The sequence below is a fragment of the Castor canadensis genome, chromosome 19 (assembly GCF_047511655.1).
Source record: "Castor canadensis chromosome 19, mCasCan1.hap1v2, whole genome shotgun sequence".
NCBI classification, from domain to species: Eukaryota; Metazoa; Chordata; class Mammalia; order Rodentia; family Castoridae; genus Castor; species Castor canadensis.
This window is the reverse complement of record NC_133404.1, coordinates 25364913-25380806: the sequence shown is the minus strand read 5'-3', so window position 1 is coordinate 25380806 and position 15894 is coordinate 25364913. Positions and strand designations below refer to the sequence as shown.

At 40.8% G+C, this 15894-nt stretch overlaps 1 protein-coding gene across 26 annotated transcripts in view; it reads right to left on the bottom strand.

Annotated features, from left to right (window-relative positions):
- Positions 1–15894, bottom strand: part of LOC109697362 (ral guanine nucleotide dissociation stimulator-like) — a 229828-nt gene that overhangs the window by 73690 nt on the left and 140244 nt on the right. Inside the window, exon 1 of one of the 26 annotated variants that reach the window (XR_002213414.2) lies at positions 9005–10430. The exons of the other annotated variants lie outside the window; for them this stretch is intronic. The gene's annotated coding sequence lies outside the window, so the exon portion shown is untranslated. Of the gene's footprint in view, positions 1–9004; positions 10431–15894 lie in introns of those variants that run through there. 26 annotated transcript variants of the gene reach the window in all.

The following is a 15894-nucleotide window of genomic DNA, read 5'->3' as shown; positions in this document are numbered from 1 at the left end:
TATCTTGGTGATGGGGTCTCACAAACAATTTTTCCAGGTTATCCTGATCTCAGGCTCCAAGTGGCTAGGATTACAGGCATGAGTCACTGCTGTCTGACTTCTGGTGATACAAAACTTGGAAATTAAATATCCAATTTGTTTTTCTTTATTAGAATTGTCTCTTGAGGATACTGTGAAATTCCACATGAATATTCAGATCAGCCTTCCCATTCTACCCATAGGAAAAAGATGGGTGTATAATGCATTGTATAATACAGCCAACTTAAAATTATTGGTTTTTTAATCTATGAACATCATAGCTATTTTTCATTTATTAGGGCTTTTCATAAATTCTTTCAACAATATTTAGTAATTTTCTTTGGATTAGTTTCGGAATTGTTTAAGTTTATTCTGTAATTTTTTTTGGCAGTACTAGGGTTTGATCTCAGGGTCTCACATTTGCTAGGCAGGTGCTATATCACTTAAGCCATACCACCAACCCTTTATTGTGTTATGATTTCCAAGGTAGGGTTTCAAGCACTATTACCCCAGCCTTGCTTCAAATGGTGATCCTACTGATCTCTGACTCCTGAGTAGATAGAATTATGGATATGAGTCACTAGAACCTGGCTTTTTATCTATCTATCTATCTACCCTTTATTTATTTCTTGCCTTTTAAACTCAGAGTGTCATGCTTGGTGGCCAGGCTCTCTATTACTTGGGCTACTCACTCAGGCATTTTTGCTTCATTTATTTTTCAGATATGGTCTTGTGTTTTTGCCCAGCTCTGCCTTGAAACACCACGCTCACATTTACACTTCCCAATTAGCTAGTACTAGAGGCATGTGGTACCCTGCCGAGCCTAAATGCTAATGTCACCACAGCCACAGTCATCATGCTGCTACCACCTATTTCTTCTACCCACTCTGTTTCCTATGCTGTGCTTTGTCTCACCTTTACTTAGGGAGGTTTTCACCATCTTTGCTCTTCATCCCTGGGTCTGACATAATCTGACCCTCTGCAAATAGACTGTACCTCATGTACCCTGCATGACAGATGCCAGGATCCATTTGATGGTGGTAATCAATGACAGCAGATTTTCAAAAGGCCATTCCCACAAGTAAATTAAAGTCTGCAGTTCTTACTGGCTAAGATTCATCATTCACACCCTACCCTAAAACCTTGTGCAGGAGGATTCCAAGATGGCAGCTAGAGGAAGGAAGCAGAAAGCGTGCCTCCTATATTGAAATCTTGGAGAGACACTGGAGACACACCTTGCAGGCAAAGCCACAGAGAAGAGGCAAAACTTCGACCCCTCCACACCTCCAGCCTGCACAGAGAATCTCCACTTCACATTAAACGGAGAAACCAGGAGGGCCCTTGGCCGCCAGACGCCCACGCCCAGACGGCTTGGGAAGATGCGGACAAGGTGAGCTAAGTGGTATGGGGTACTCCCACAGACAACCCTGGGCCAGATCAGCATAGCCCCTGGACAGACCGACCCCAACCCAGGGAAAAAAGAGAAACTGAGTAATAAGCAATCAGAACAATAAAGACACGTGGCAAAGAGGGTGGGGCATCCTGAGCTCCAAAGAGGGGGGAGGGGAATCCCTCCCGGAACTGTAACTAAACAAGCGGGGCCTGGCTGGAGAGGGCGGGAGCAGTGTCACATCCCCCAGTGTGCTTGGAAAGGGGAAAGCTTGTAGCAGTGGCAACGTGCATAGGAGAACTCTTGAGTAAACAAAGCCTGCAGGGCCAGATGAGTAAGCTCACCCCTGAGATCTGCAAAAATAAGCCTCCAGCAACAGCAGGCTGATAACAGGGGGCAGGCAAGCAACAGCCGCAGATACCATTCTCAGAACTGTCTCCAGACTCTTTTTTTCTCTCTCCATACGTTTGAAGAGACAAGAACCAAACTACACCTGCATGCTGAAAAGCTTAGTGAAAGAGTATTGCATTTGAACTTGGGACATTTTGTAGGGTTTTTTTGTGCATTTTTGTTCTACTTTATGTTTCCCCTTTAGTGAGAGAACTACAGAACAACATCTGAGGCACCATCTCCATGATTGGAGGCTGAGGGACAGACACCAAAATTATTGACTGAACCTTCATTGCATTTGAACTTGGAGGTTTTTTCTTATTTTCTATTTTTTATTTTATTTTGTTTTATTTTATTTTATTTATATATATTTTTTTTCTTTCATTTACTTATTTTTTATTTTTATTCTTTCTATTTTTTATTTTCAATCCTCTCTCTCTCTAATGCCTTTTTAATTATGGTTGATTAAGATCACTGTCTCTCCCTGTTTATATCTTTGAAACTTTTTTTGTTTGTTTCTTTGTTTTGTTTTGTTTTCTCCTTGATTATTTGTTTTTCCCTTTTCCTTTAACTTCTTTGCTTTCCACCCCCTCTCACACTTCCATTCTAAATATCACTAGTGCTATTATTATAAGCCAGAAAATACTTAATTGCACATAGTACAGGGACAATAACACCAAGGGCAATGATGGGAAGACAGAAAAAACAGGGAAACCAGTTTTCCCACAGCAAAAAATTTGTACAGGAACCACAGGGCAATGAAGAAAACAGATAATCAAATCCAGACTACAAAAAAATGAAGATAAACTATGCCAAAGAACTCAATGAAGCCCACAAGAATAATTTAAAAGAAGACATACTACAGGTACTCAATGAGAATTTTATAGAGATGATACTGGATATGGTCAACCAAAATGTACAGCAGACACTGAAGAAATTAAAGAGATTGAAAAATCTACTATTAAATTTATATGGAAACACAAGAGGCCACAAATAGCCAAGGCAATACTCAGTCAAAAGAACAATGCTGGAGGTATCACAATACCTGACTTCAAACTATATTACAAAGCAATAGCAATAAAAACAGCATGGTACTGGCACAAAAACAGACATGAAGTCCAGTGGAACAGAATAGAGGACCCAGATATGAAGCCACACAACTATAACCAACTTGTCTTTGACAAAGGCGCTAAAAATATATGATGGAGAAATAGCAGCCTCTTCAACAAAAACTGCTGGGAAAACTGGTTAGCAGTCTGAAAAAACTGAAACAAGATCCATGTATATCACCCTATACCAATATTAACTCAAAATGGATCAAGGATCTTACTATCAGACCACAAACTCTAAAGTTGATACAGGAAAGAGTAGGAAATACTCTGGAGTTAGTAGGTATAGGCAAGAAATTTCTCAACAGAACCCTAGCAGCACAACAACTAAGAGGTAGCATAGGTAAATGGGACCTCATAAAACTAAAAAGCTTCTGTTCATCAAAAGAAATGGTCTCTAAACTGAAGAGAACACCCACAGAGTGGGAGAAAATATTTCCCAGCTACACATCAGACTAAGGACTGATAACCAGAATATATAGGGAACTTAAAAAACTAAATTCTCCTAAAACTAATGAACCAATAAAGAAATGGGCAAGTGAACTGAACAGAACTTTCTCAAAAGAAGAAATTCAAATGGCCAAAAAAACCACATGAAAAAATGCTCACCATCTCTAGCAATAAAGGAAATGCAAATTAAACCACACTAAGATTCCACCTCACCCCTGTTAGAATAGCCATCATTAGCAACACCACGAACAACAGGTGTTGGCGAGGATGCGGGGAAAAAGGAACCCTCTTACACTGTTGGTGGGAATGTAGACTAGTACAACCACTCTGGAAAAAAATTTGGAGGCTACATAAAAAGCTAAACATTGATCTACCATTTGATCCAGCAACACCACTCTTGGGGATATACCCAAAAGACTGTGACACAGGTTACTCCAGAGGCACCTGCACACCCATGTTTATTGCGGCACTATTCACAATAGCCAAGTTATGGAAACAGCCAAGATGCCCCAGCACTGACGAATGGATTAAGAAAATGTGGTATCTATACACAATGGAATTTTATGCAGCCATGAAGAAGAACGAAATGTTATCATTCGCTGGTAAATGGATGGAATTGGAGAACATCATTCTGAGTGAGGTTAGGCTGGCCCAAAAGACCAAAAATTGTATGTTCTCCCTCATATGTGGAGATTGGATCAGGGCAAACACAACAAGGGGATTGAACTTCTAACACAAGATAAAAGCGAGAGCACACAAGGGAGATATGAGGATAGGTAAGACACCTAAAAAATTAAGATAGCATTTGTTGCCCTCAATGCAGAGAAACTAAAGCAGATACCTTAAAAGCAACTGAGGCCAATAGGAGAAGGGGATCAGGAACTAGAGAAAAGGTTAGATCATGCAGAATTAACCTAGAAGGTAACACACATGCACAGGAAATTAATGTGAGTCAACTCCCTGTATAGCTATCCTTATCTCAACTAGCAAAAAGCCTTGTTCCTTCCTATTATTGCTTATACTCTCTCTTCAACAAAATTAGAGATAAGGGCAAAATAGTTTCTGCCAGGTATTAAGGGGGGGGGGATGAAGAGGGAGGGGGCTGAGCGGGTGGTAAGGGAGGGGATGGGGGCGGGGGGAGAAATGACCCAAGCATTGTATGCACATATGAATAATAAAACAATAAAAATTAAAAACAAAAAACAACCTTGTGCAAAAGTTGAGCAAATCATTAATAAAATAACCCTGGCTTGAAACATCTTGGAGTAAAAACACTCCTATATGTGAACTTCTCTCCTCAAATTCTGCTTTGTACATTTGCACAAGTGGAATGGCTGCATGTAAATCAGCTGAAAAGGATTTATATGACTGCTATTCATGTGATTAGAAAGAGAAATGAGAAGAAAAGTGAGAGATGCAAGCACTCTTTATAACTCTTTAATAACTGAACTGGAAATACAGATTACAAGGGAAACACTGTTCATACGTCTAAGATTAGGGAATAACCTACGAAGAAGCATCTTTTTCCAAAATTTCTGGAATGCCACCACCATAGTGAATACTTTGTAGTCATAGATTGCCATTCTTGTTCCTTGAATTACTGTTTACAAAACAACCTTTTGGCACACAAAATAAGAATTCCAGTAGCATAGTTATAACTGATATTGCTTATAACTTGATAGAATTTAAATGAGTTGGACATGCATTTGACCATGGATCCTCAATAATTCAAACTTTTAAAAACCTTTAAAACATTTCCTAAAATAAAAAAAAGGAAATGTAGGAGCATAGGGTAGTCAGCAAAAGTTTCCAGGAAACCATAACATTTGCTCTAAAATTGAGGTTTAGGAAGATCACCTTTTGAGAGCTCACTTTTGCCTGCCATGCACTTTTGTCAACAAGAATCTTCACCTACACAGTTTCTGATGTTGGTTTGGAAAATTGTTGCCTACAGTCTCCTATGTTGAAGGCTGAATTAGTTTTGGTCCATAGGTTTAGGGACTTGGGGGGATGCTGACTGTATCAAATGGGCTATCCTGTGTGGAATGCTGACACAGGGGGAGTCCGGTGTGAGGGGGCAGAGGAGCAGGGGAAGTGTGAACTTTATACTCAGTTTTACTGTGGACCTAAAAACACTCTAAAACATAAAAAGTATATAAGTGAAAAGACATTATTTCCTACTACCATGTCTGAGAAGCAGTGTTGTCAAGTGTCCCTCAGGGCCAGGAAATGGGCTTCCAACCTGGGAGTTAAATTTTAACCCACTCTTCAAGTCTCAGTCCCAAGAATAAAATGGGACAGTCATCTCTCTTCTCAGTCCTTTATAGAAAGGAATTTCAGACAGAGTCACAATAAACAAGGAGAACAGAAGAGCTATCGGTGTTCAAGTAAGAAAGGCCTGAAGTTCTCCCTCTCTGGTTTCCAGCCCTTACACACACTGTCACTGACATGCCATAGTACCCTTCACAGCCTAGTCTGAAACTACAACCTTTCAGTTCACACATACCATGTGGCAGGGGCAGTGCTAAAGAAAGATACAGGCCTCATAGAGCACTGCGCAAAGAAATGTAATGAGCACTGCACAAAGAAATGTAATGCAAGTCACATTTTCATTGTCAAAATGACAAATAAAAATATCAGGTGAAATTAATTTTTCTGTGGTATGTGGGCTTGAACTCAGGGTCTACACTTCTTAGGCAGGCCTTCTACCATTTAAGACACCCCCCAGCCCTTTTTGCTTTAGGAATTTATGCTTACTGCATAGCTGTGCTGATAGCCATACACCACCACACCCAGCATTTTGTTGTTTGAGATGGGATTTCACTAATGTTTTAGCCTAGTCTGGTCTCAAACAGCATTCCACCTGATCTTAATCTACTGACTAGTGAGGATTACAGGATAAGCAATTATACCTAGCTGGTGAAATTAAATTTTAACAGACTATTTTTGATAGCAATTTTAGGTGCCTACGAAGTGAGTAATAAAATTATGTTTCCTACTCACTCTCTGCCCTTACACAATACATCAGCTCTCCAGGTATCAAAATTTCTCCCACAGTATTCCCTTTGATATGGGTGAAGTTTCATTGACATCAAAATCATTTAAAGTTAAGAATTTACTTTAGGGTTCATTCAGAATCTTGTATATACTTTGTGTTTGAAGAAATGTATAGTCATTTATCCACCATTACATCACACAGAACTTTATCACTGACCTTAGAATACTATAATGGGCATTTTATCTATATTTTAATGTTTTTATTGAAAAGCCATATTTTAAAAAAGTTAACAAGTTTAAAATCATTCATAGTGGCACACACCTACATTCCCACTTACTTGAGAGGCTCAGACAGGTGGATTTCTGAGCCCAGAAGTCTGAGACCACCCTTGGCAACACAGTAAGACCACATAAGAAAACAAAAAACATATCATAGGTTTCTTAAGCTCTCTAATGCACAACAGGTATTTGTATGTTAGCATTCTGCCTATAGTCGCATAAAACCAAATTAACAGGTTATGTTTAATAATACATGTACTATAACCCAATCCATTACAAATATCATCATTCTGACAGATGGTACTGGACATATTTTTTGTGCTCAGTGTCACAAATCCAAGTGTCTTTGAGCTTCCATAACAAAATACTATAAATAGCTGGCTTGTGAACATTGGACATTGGTGCAGAGCCCACAGTGTTCAAAGCTGGGGCTTTTTAGAAGTTGATGCATCATGAAGGCTCTGATTTCATCTATGGATTAAACCCTTGATGGATTTAAGATATGGTGACATTATTGACAGATAGTGAATGTAAGAGACCCAGATTCAACCTAGATGGAGGAATAGGGTGTTTTCACTGTCTCCCTACTTCTTCTGGCTCAAGCCTAAAGAAAGCCTAGAGTGGTTGCTTGTCCCTGTCTAGAGACACTAGATCAGCCCTTGCAACCAACCCAGGAAACTCAGACCATTTTCTCAAGAGGAACAGAAAGGGGATGCAGGTCAGCCAAGGACAGGTCCACATAGGACTAGTAACTGCCCTGACTGAACCCCACTCTCAGACCCCAGAATCTTATTCCACATTGTCAGAGTGTGAATATTGAGGATAATACTTTCTGTGCAGTTTTCAGTTCAATATATGCTAATTAGTCACTTTTAACTTTTCTACAGTTTTCATGTCTGAACCATCCATTCTTCATTACACATCAGGGTGAAAATGAGTTCACCCCTCCCTAGATGAGTCCTTTAAGTTGAAGATCCATGAGGCTGAAATGTGCCAGTGGCTTGTGAACCACTGTGTCTCTTCCCTGCAGAGCACAGAACCTGCCAAAGGCTCTCCACTAACTTACAGTTGATGTATCTGCTCTTCAAAGGGTCTGTGCCTGAGGTCCAAGCCCATTAGAACTTGCCACCTCCTATCATCCTGTTTACAGTACTCTGCAACCCTGAGTCACTTTGTAATAATAGGGCTTTTCTTAGGGGTATTCCATCTGGAATGAGCTATCAAGGGTGGTGTGCCACTTGTGTGTGATTTAGTCCTCCCCAAGAAGAAACTCTCTGGTTCATGAGACACACCTTGCCATTTGTAAAGGAGGTTTCAGATTCCATGTGAGAAATTCCTAAAGTAGATGTAAGCAGAGGAAGGACTTCTAGAGGTAGGCTGTGGAGCCCTGTGTCCAGTGAGATATGTGGGAAGGATATGAAATATGTATAGAGTATAGGCCATTGTAAGTCACATAAAACATAATTCAGGAAAAAGTGCAGACAAACCTCCCTTCCCTTCCAGGATTTCCATTCCCATCTGGGTGTTATCCAGCTCATCTACATGTTCTGAAATGCAGGAGACACAGAACATCACAGCTGACACCTACCTGCCTTCTCTAGGTATGGATATTTCCCCCCTGATCGTGAGTAGAATGATAAATTAAGAAGTGAGTGGATTTTGGATTTTGGGTAAAGACAGAAGTCTACCATCTACAGTGTAAGGATATTACAGATGCAAGGGTCTGAGGGTGGGCCAGCTCTGGATCTCACACCTCTTTTTATTTCTACAAGAGAGATTAAGCCTAATGTTTCACCTAAAGATAAAGAAACATGGGGAGTGGAGAAGAGGATGAGAGCTCCTGTGAAAATACATACCCACTAACATCCATCCAAGCCTGCCATTCACAGCATAATCTGCTAACAGGCCCTGAAAAGGAGGTGAAGTGAGCACCCTGCTCACATGGGCCTCACATCTTTGGCCAAAATGGCCAGCTGCATGAATTCTGTGCAGCCTCAGCATGGGCGCACTCCTGGCAAGGGGCCATTTGAGGAGTAGGAAATGGGATGGCAGGATGTGACACTGCTACCACCAAATTACCCCTAGCCACATCTGCTCATTCCTGGGAACATGGCTGGACAAGTACCCTGAGGATTTTTGTAAGTCCAAGGACCCGGAAATCTTCAACCAGCTGATGTGGTGGATGTGCTGCTCAACATGCCCTGGCCAGAGCTGGAAGACCTGAGATCCAGTGAGGCAGAAACCAATAGTATTCAGGAGACCTTGCATAAGTGCTGGAGAGCATGTGAGTTGGTGTGGTTATGGGGTACCACTGGGAAGAGACTCTAGAGACTAATACAGACAACTGTGGACCCCAGTCTGGTAAGAATACCTGTTTTGGGGTGAGGCACTGTGGATTATCTGGCAGGCAGGGTCTCTTCTCTGTTTCAAAAGGCTCAGGTAATATTCTTTTCATGGAGACCTTGTCTCCTCCAGCCAGTGCAGTGCAATCTGACCTTGTAGAGCTGCCTCCATTAGTCGTGCATCTATTACCGTCCATAGATCTGGGATCACACAAGGCGTTGATCCTGAGTTCAAGTAAAAGGACCTATCAGTGATACCAGCAACTCACACTACAAAAAGCTCCTTCACCTGCTCTAGATGGAGATCTAGAGCCACCACAGGGTTTTTGTGCCACATGTGGAGTGATAGAAGGTTGGCTGAGCAGTTGAAGGGCCAGAACATCTTAATGGTAAGGTTTATCCATCCCCACCTCTCCCTGTCCAAAGCATCTGAGACAGAGTACTTCCAACTGTGAGACCAGCAAGTTCTAATAGATGTAGCCAAGCCAAACACTAAGTGAAGTCAGGCAGAACATCTAATTGCCATGATTCTAGAACCAGTTACGGCCCTTCTCTTAGAATTACCTCCAGAATTCCAGTCACCACAAGCTCCTGCACCAAAGCCATCCTTCCCTACCCTTGGCACAGGAAATGCTTTCTACCCAGGGAAGAAGAGGCCACGTAGCAACAAAGTTTGGATGCCTAGGGAGGGAAGCCGAAACATTGGTTGCCCCAATATATGCCTTAGGCCAAAATTGCACACATCAGGGCACCTTAGAGTAAAGTGTCAACACTCGGGATGGTCAAAGTTGTACCACAACAAGGTTAGCAACTGTTCTGTGTATTCCTGGGGATAGATGGAATGATGGCCTGATGATGGGAGGCCCAGCAACGACCAACCCAGCTGAAGAATAGATGCCATGTCAGGCCTTCTCAACATGGGAACAGAGTAGGCACAAGATAAAGCTGTGGCAGCAACAGGCTGAAGGTATGGTGACAAACAGGAAAGTAAAGAATTTAGGTCAGCTGGTGTAGCACATGCCTCTAATACCAGCTACTTGGGATACAGAGAAAGGAGGATCACAGTTCAATGCCAGTTCGGGCAGAAAGCACAAGACCCTACCTGAAAAATAAGTAAAGCAGAAATGACCAACAGAGTGGCTCAAGTGAGAGAGGGCCTGGCTACCAAGCATGACCTCCATAAAACCAAAAATAAATGAAGAAGAAAGAAAGAGGAATAAGAAAGTAGATCATCCATACACAAAAGTAGAAATAGTCTATACACATCAATGCAGTGGATTAAATATAAAAATCTTGGCTAATCAGTAACATATTAGTAGTCCTACAAAAAGTTCCAAGTGGCAAGAAAAATATCAATAAGACCCATTTTTATCTATAGGCTACAAATGAACAATCTGAAAATGAAGTTAAATCAAATAAATAACATAAAAAAATCAATAAATATAACAGAACAAGTGAACACAACAAAACCATCATGATCATCTCAAAAGATTCAGAAAAATACTTTATTAAATTCAGCATCTCTTCACAATGGAAGATCTGAGAAACTAGAATTAGAAGGAAAATATATCAACACAATAAAGCCTACACAAGAAAACCTAGCTAGGTACCAGTGGACCAGTGGCTTATGCCTATAATTTCAGCTACTCAGGAGGCGGAGATTAGGAGGATGATGGTACCAAGCCAGCCAGGGGCAAATAGTTCACAGAACTATATCTTGAAAAACCCATCACAAAAAAGGCTGGTGGAATGGCTCAAGGTTCAGGCGCTGAGTTCAAGACCAGTACTGAAAAAAAAAATCCAAGGAAGTCAAAAAACCTAAACTCCAAGTGGACCAACAACCCAATTAATTAAAGGGCAAATGAACAAAACAGACAATTCTAAAAGGACAAAGTATAATGACAAATATATACATCAATACTCAGGCACTGGCGAGTAACACCTATAACCCTACCTACTGGGGAGGCAAAGATAAGGAGGACTGCAGTTCAAAGCTAGCCCTAGCAAGTAGTTGGGGAGATCCTATCTGGAAAATGCCCAACACAAAAAATGGATGGCAGAGTAACAAGTGGTAGAGCACCTGCCTAGCAAGCATGAGGTACTGAGTTAAAACCTCAATATTGACAAAAGAAAGGGAAGAGGAGGAGAAGGGAGGGGAGGGGAGAGGAAGGGGATAGGTGGGAAGAGGAGGGAGGGGGAGGGAAAGGAAATCTACGCTAACAAAAGACTGAAAAATCAAACCCAACGATTGGGATGGTAGAGTAGCTCAAGTGGTGTAATGCCTACGTAGCAAATTTGGGGCCCTCAGTTCAAACCCCAGTACTGCCAAAAAAAAAGTTAACATAGTTTTCAAAATTACATGGTCGATAATGTTGCTTCCATTCCTCCCCACAAACAGCCTCTGATCAGCATATCAGACTTTTTGTGGGTTTGTGTGTTATGTGTGCTTTTTGTTTGTATTTCTCTTTTTCCTTTTCTTTTCTGAGGTTTAAACTCAAGACATTACCATTTGATCCATGCCCCAGACCTTTTTGTTTACTAATTTTTCATATAGGAAACTTTGCCTAGGATGTATTCCCATAGCTAGGATTACAGTTGTGTCCCACTGCAGCCCAATCAGTCTACTGAGATGGGATCTAGGTTTTTGTCTGGACTGTCGCCAAATTTTGCTCTTCATACCTCCTCATCCAGAAATGTGATATCTCAGATCTTCTCTCTCCAAGTACCTGGGATTATAGACATGATCCACAGTATCTGATCTAGACTGTTAGTAAACCTGAATGGGTTTCACACTGACTACCAAGCCCACCACAACTTTTGTACTTGTCATTTCCCTAACTCCACTTAGGATCAACTTACCACTACTTCCTATTCCTCATTATCACTTATAGTGTTACCTCTGTACAAATGATTGTTCACTTCCATTCATGCTGGAATCTTTTGCCTACTGTAATACTTGTCATTGATTAAAACCTCTCTTGAAGCCAGGCTCCAGTGACTCATGCCAGTAATCCTAGCTACTCAGGAGGCAGACACCATGAAGTTCTCAGTTCAAAGCCAGCCCCTGGTAAATAGTACCAGACACCCACTAATGAAAATATCCAACAGAAAACATGACTGGCAGAGTGGCTCAAGTGATAGAGCACCTGCCTAACAAGCCCAAGGTCCTGAGTTCAAATATCAGTACAACAAAAAAAAATTAATGAAAAGGAAAACCTGTACTGAGTGACAGAGTACTTGCTTTGTAAGTGCAAAGCCCTGAGTTCAAACCTCTGTCTCACCAAAAAAAGAGGATATATATACAAATCTTGTACTGAGCTCTGTATCTAATTTATGGTCATATTTTAGCATAGTTAAGACATATGAAAACAAATAGAAGGTGATTCAGTATATGCTGGTGGCACAGTTAGGATACATATGTGCTAAGAGAGGGATTGTTACCAGACAAACTAAAAAACTTAAAAAGCAAAGAAATTGTGGATTTCCTTGTAAGAATAAGCAATAAAAACTGGCTTGTACATGAAGAAGAACGAAATGTTATCATTCGCTGGTAAATGGATGGAACTGGAGAACATCATTCTGAGTGAGGTTAGCCTGGCCCAAAAGACCAAAAATAGTATGTTCTCCCTCATATGTAGACATTAGATCAAGGGCAAACACAACAAGGTGATTGGACTTTGATCACAAAATAAAAGCGAGAGCACACAAGAGAGATATGAGGATAGGTAAGACACCTAAAAAATTAGATAGCATTTGTTGCCCTCAATGCAGAGAAACTAAAGAAGATACCTTAAAAGCAACTGAGGCCAATAGGAGAAGGGGACCAGGAACTAGAGAAAAGGTTAGATCATGCAGAATTAACCTAGAAGGTAACACACATGCACAGGAAAATAATGTGAGTCAACTCCCTGTATAGCTATCCTTATCTCAACTAGCAAAAAGCCTTGTTCCTTCCTATTATTGCTTATACTCTCTCTTCAACAAAATTAGAGATAAGGGCAAAATAGTTTCTGCTGAGTATTGAGGGGGTGGTAGGGAGAGGGAGGGGGTGGGGTGGGTGGTAAGGGAGGGGGTGGGGGGTGTGGGGAGAAATGACCCAAGCATTGTATGCACATACGAATAATAAAAAAAAACTGGCTTGTAGCAATGCACTCACAATTACAAAATAATGTCTTTCTTAAATTTGCTGAAGCCCAATTCTAATAAATTATAGATGAAAGTGAAAAGTTTTGTGTGGATGGTATTCTATATTCCGATTATTTAAAGAAATAGGCAAAAGCAAGATATATATAAACACACAAACCATCCTTTTCCCCTTTCATTAAATAACATAATTTTCCAACATACTATGTAAACACTACAAAGAATAAATCATCTATTCAACATTTACTTAGCTGATAACAGTGAAGATGATTCTTGCAACACATTTTGTTTTGAGCATCTTTGTTTCACAAACTTGTTTCCACCTGTATTAAATTTTATTTGAAAACTATGATCCTATTATTGTAATATAAAATGATCGCCATATGCTCATGTGTTGTTCCTTGACCTACAGGTGGCAGTGCTACCGTGGGGTTTTTGGAACATTAGACTTGGGAATCTGGTAGAGGAAACTGGCCACTGAGGACATGTCCTTGGAGACTGTATTTTCTCCTGGGCCCAATGCACACTCTACATCCTCTTTTTCATGTGGACAGCTCCTCTATGTCACAGCCTTCCACTTGGGGCCAGTGACCATGGATTTAAACACTGAAACTATGAGCCAAAATAAAATTTTTTCCCTTGAGTAATTTTTATCAGATAGTTAGTCACTGTAGCCAAAAAAGTAATTGATTTATGACAAATATTCAAAGGAAAATTACAGTTCACTGACAGCAAGGGGAAAAAGTTCACAAGACTCCATCTCAAGAGACATCGGTTGTAACATGCCTATACTCCCATCTAGTTAGAAGGATCAAAGTCACAGGACAGCTAAGAACAAAACCAGGAGAATCTTACTAAAAAGAACTAAAGCAAAAATGTGCCTGGTGGGCTGGAAGAGAGGGTAAGTGGTAGAGCACCTGCCTAGGAAGCATGAGGTCCTGAGTTCAAACCCCAGTCCCACAAAAAAAAGTACTGGAATCATGGCTCAAGTAGTAGAGTGCCTGCATAGCAAATTACAGCACTGAGCTAAAATCCTTTTAATGGCAAAAAATAGTAACAAATATGGTAGATATTAATAGAACTATGTCCATAATCACATTGATGATAAAAGTTCTAAATGCACAAATTAAAGGTCAGAGAACGGAAGAGTGAATCAGAATGTTTACATACATGTTGTTTGTGAGAAATATGTTTAAAATATAAATATATATTTGAATTGAAAGTAAGTGGAGGGAACAAATTATGTCAAAGCCTCTAAAGGTGTCCTTTCTGGTTCTCCTATTACAAGTATTTGGAACCCAGAAAGTTCCAACTTTGTATGTACTACTCTAAGTGCTACAAACTTGGAATATTTAATGAACAAAAAATGAACATTTCCTGGGGTCAGAGAAAACAACTCTTAATGACCTTGCTTGTACTATCACCTCGGGGATTGGTCCAGCATCTCCAGAGACCTTCCCCACCATCTCTAAGCTGGACTTACTACACTGAGCCTATTTCTCACCATTAGATACTCTGACTGAGCACACAGCCAAGCCCAGCCCCTCCTTCTAAGCATGGGAACATCTTTATACACTTTGAAAGGATCCAATATCCTCTAAGAAGAGAACAAAGACTGAGTCAGGCTCCAGTGCTCCTATCTAAGCAACAAGCAGAGGAAGGAGGTTTGACAACACCTGGGCAAATACTTCTCCAACCCTTTCTCAAAATTATATAACACACATACTCACAAAGGGCTGGTACAGTGGCTCAAATGATAGAGTGCTTGCATGACAAGCTAGAGACCCTGAGTTCAGATCCTAGTACAACATACATGTGCGCGCGCGCGCACACACACACACACACACACACACACACACACACACACACACTAAGCAGTGAGTTGGAGGTCAGTGCCTCACACCTTTAATTCTAGTAGTTACCCAGTAGGCTGACATTGGGAAAATCAAGGATTGACATCAGCTTCAGCAAATAGTTTGTAAGACCCCATCAGCAAAATAATCAGAGCAAAACAGACTGAAGTGTGGCTTAAGGGGTATTGTACTTATTTTGCAAGCATAAGTGCTGGGTTCAAGCACACATCCCACCAAAAATGAAAAACTGAAAAACTAATAAGGAATGAGGACTTAGCTAAGTATTACTCATCTTGCCTAGTATGTGCAAGTCCCTGGATTTAAATCCCAGCTTGGTAAATATCATGGCTTTTATGAAAATAAATGTATGTATTGTAATAGATGTATATATGAATGGCCTGATGATGAATCAAAGGAACCCAATGAGCCAGGGACTCCTCCAGACCAGGGGCAGAGGCCTGGTTGTTGAAGGAAAAATATCAGCATACCTGCAGGGGAGCTAGTCCCAGGGAGGACAATCCTGTTGATCTGGCAGGCCTGGAAGGCTATAATGAAGACTAGGACAGACTTGGCTCTATTCTGCTGGGTTCCCAGGAGTCTATGGTCCGAATGAAAATAGGGACCATCCCATTGATCTCATGGTAGACACAGGCATAGATCATTCAGTTGTGATCCTAGCAGTGGGTCCTCTTTCTGAGAAGCATAAAACTATTACTGGGGCTACAGGGTACTGGGTCCACCACCCCTTCTTAATGGCTAGACAATACAATCTTGGGAGTCATGAAGTGAGGCATGAATTTCTCTATCTCCCTAATTGCCATACAGACCTGATGGGCAGGGACTTATTATGCAAACTGAGGGCACAGATAACTTAATTTGGATTGCACAGCAGGCTGAAAGTTGAGAGGACCTGAGGCAAAGAC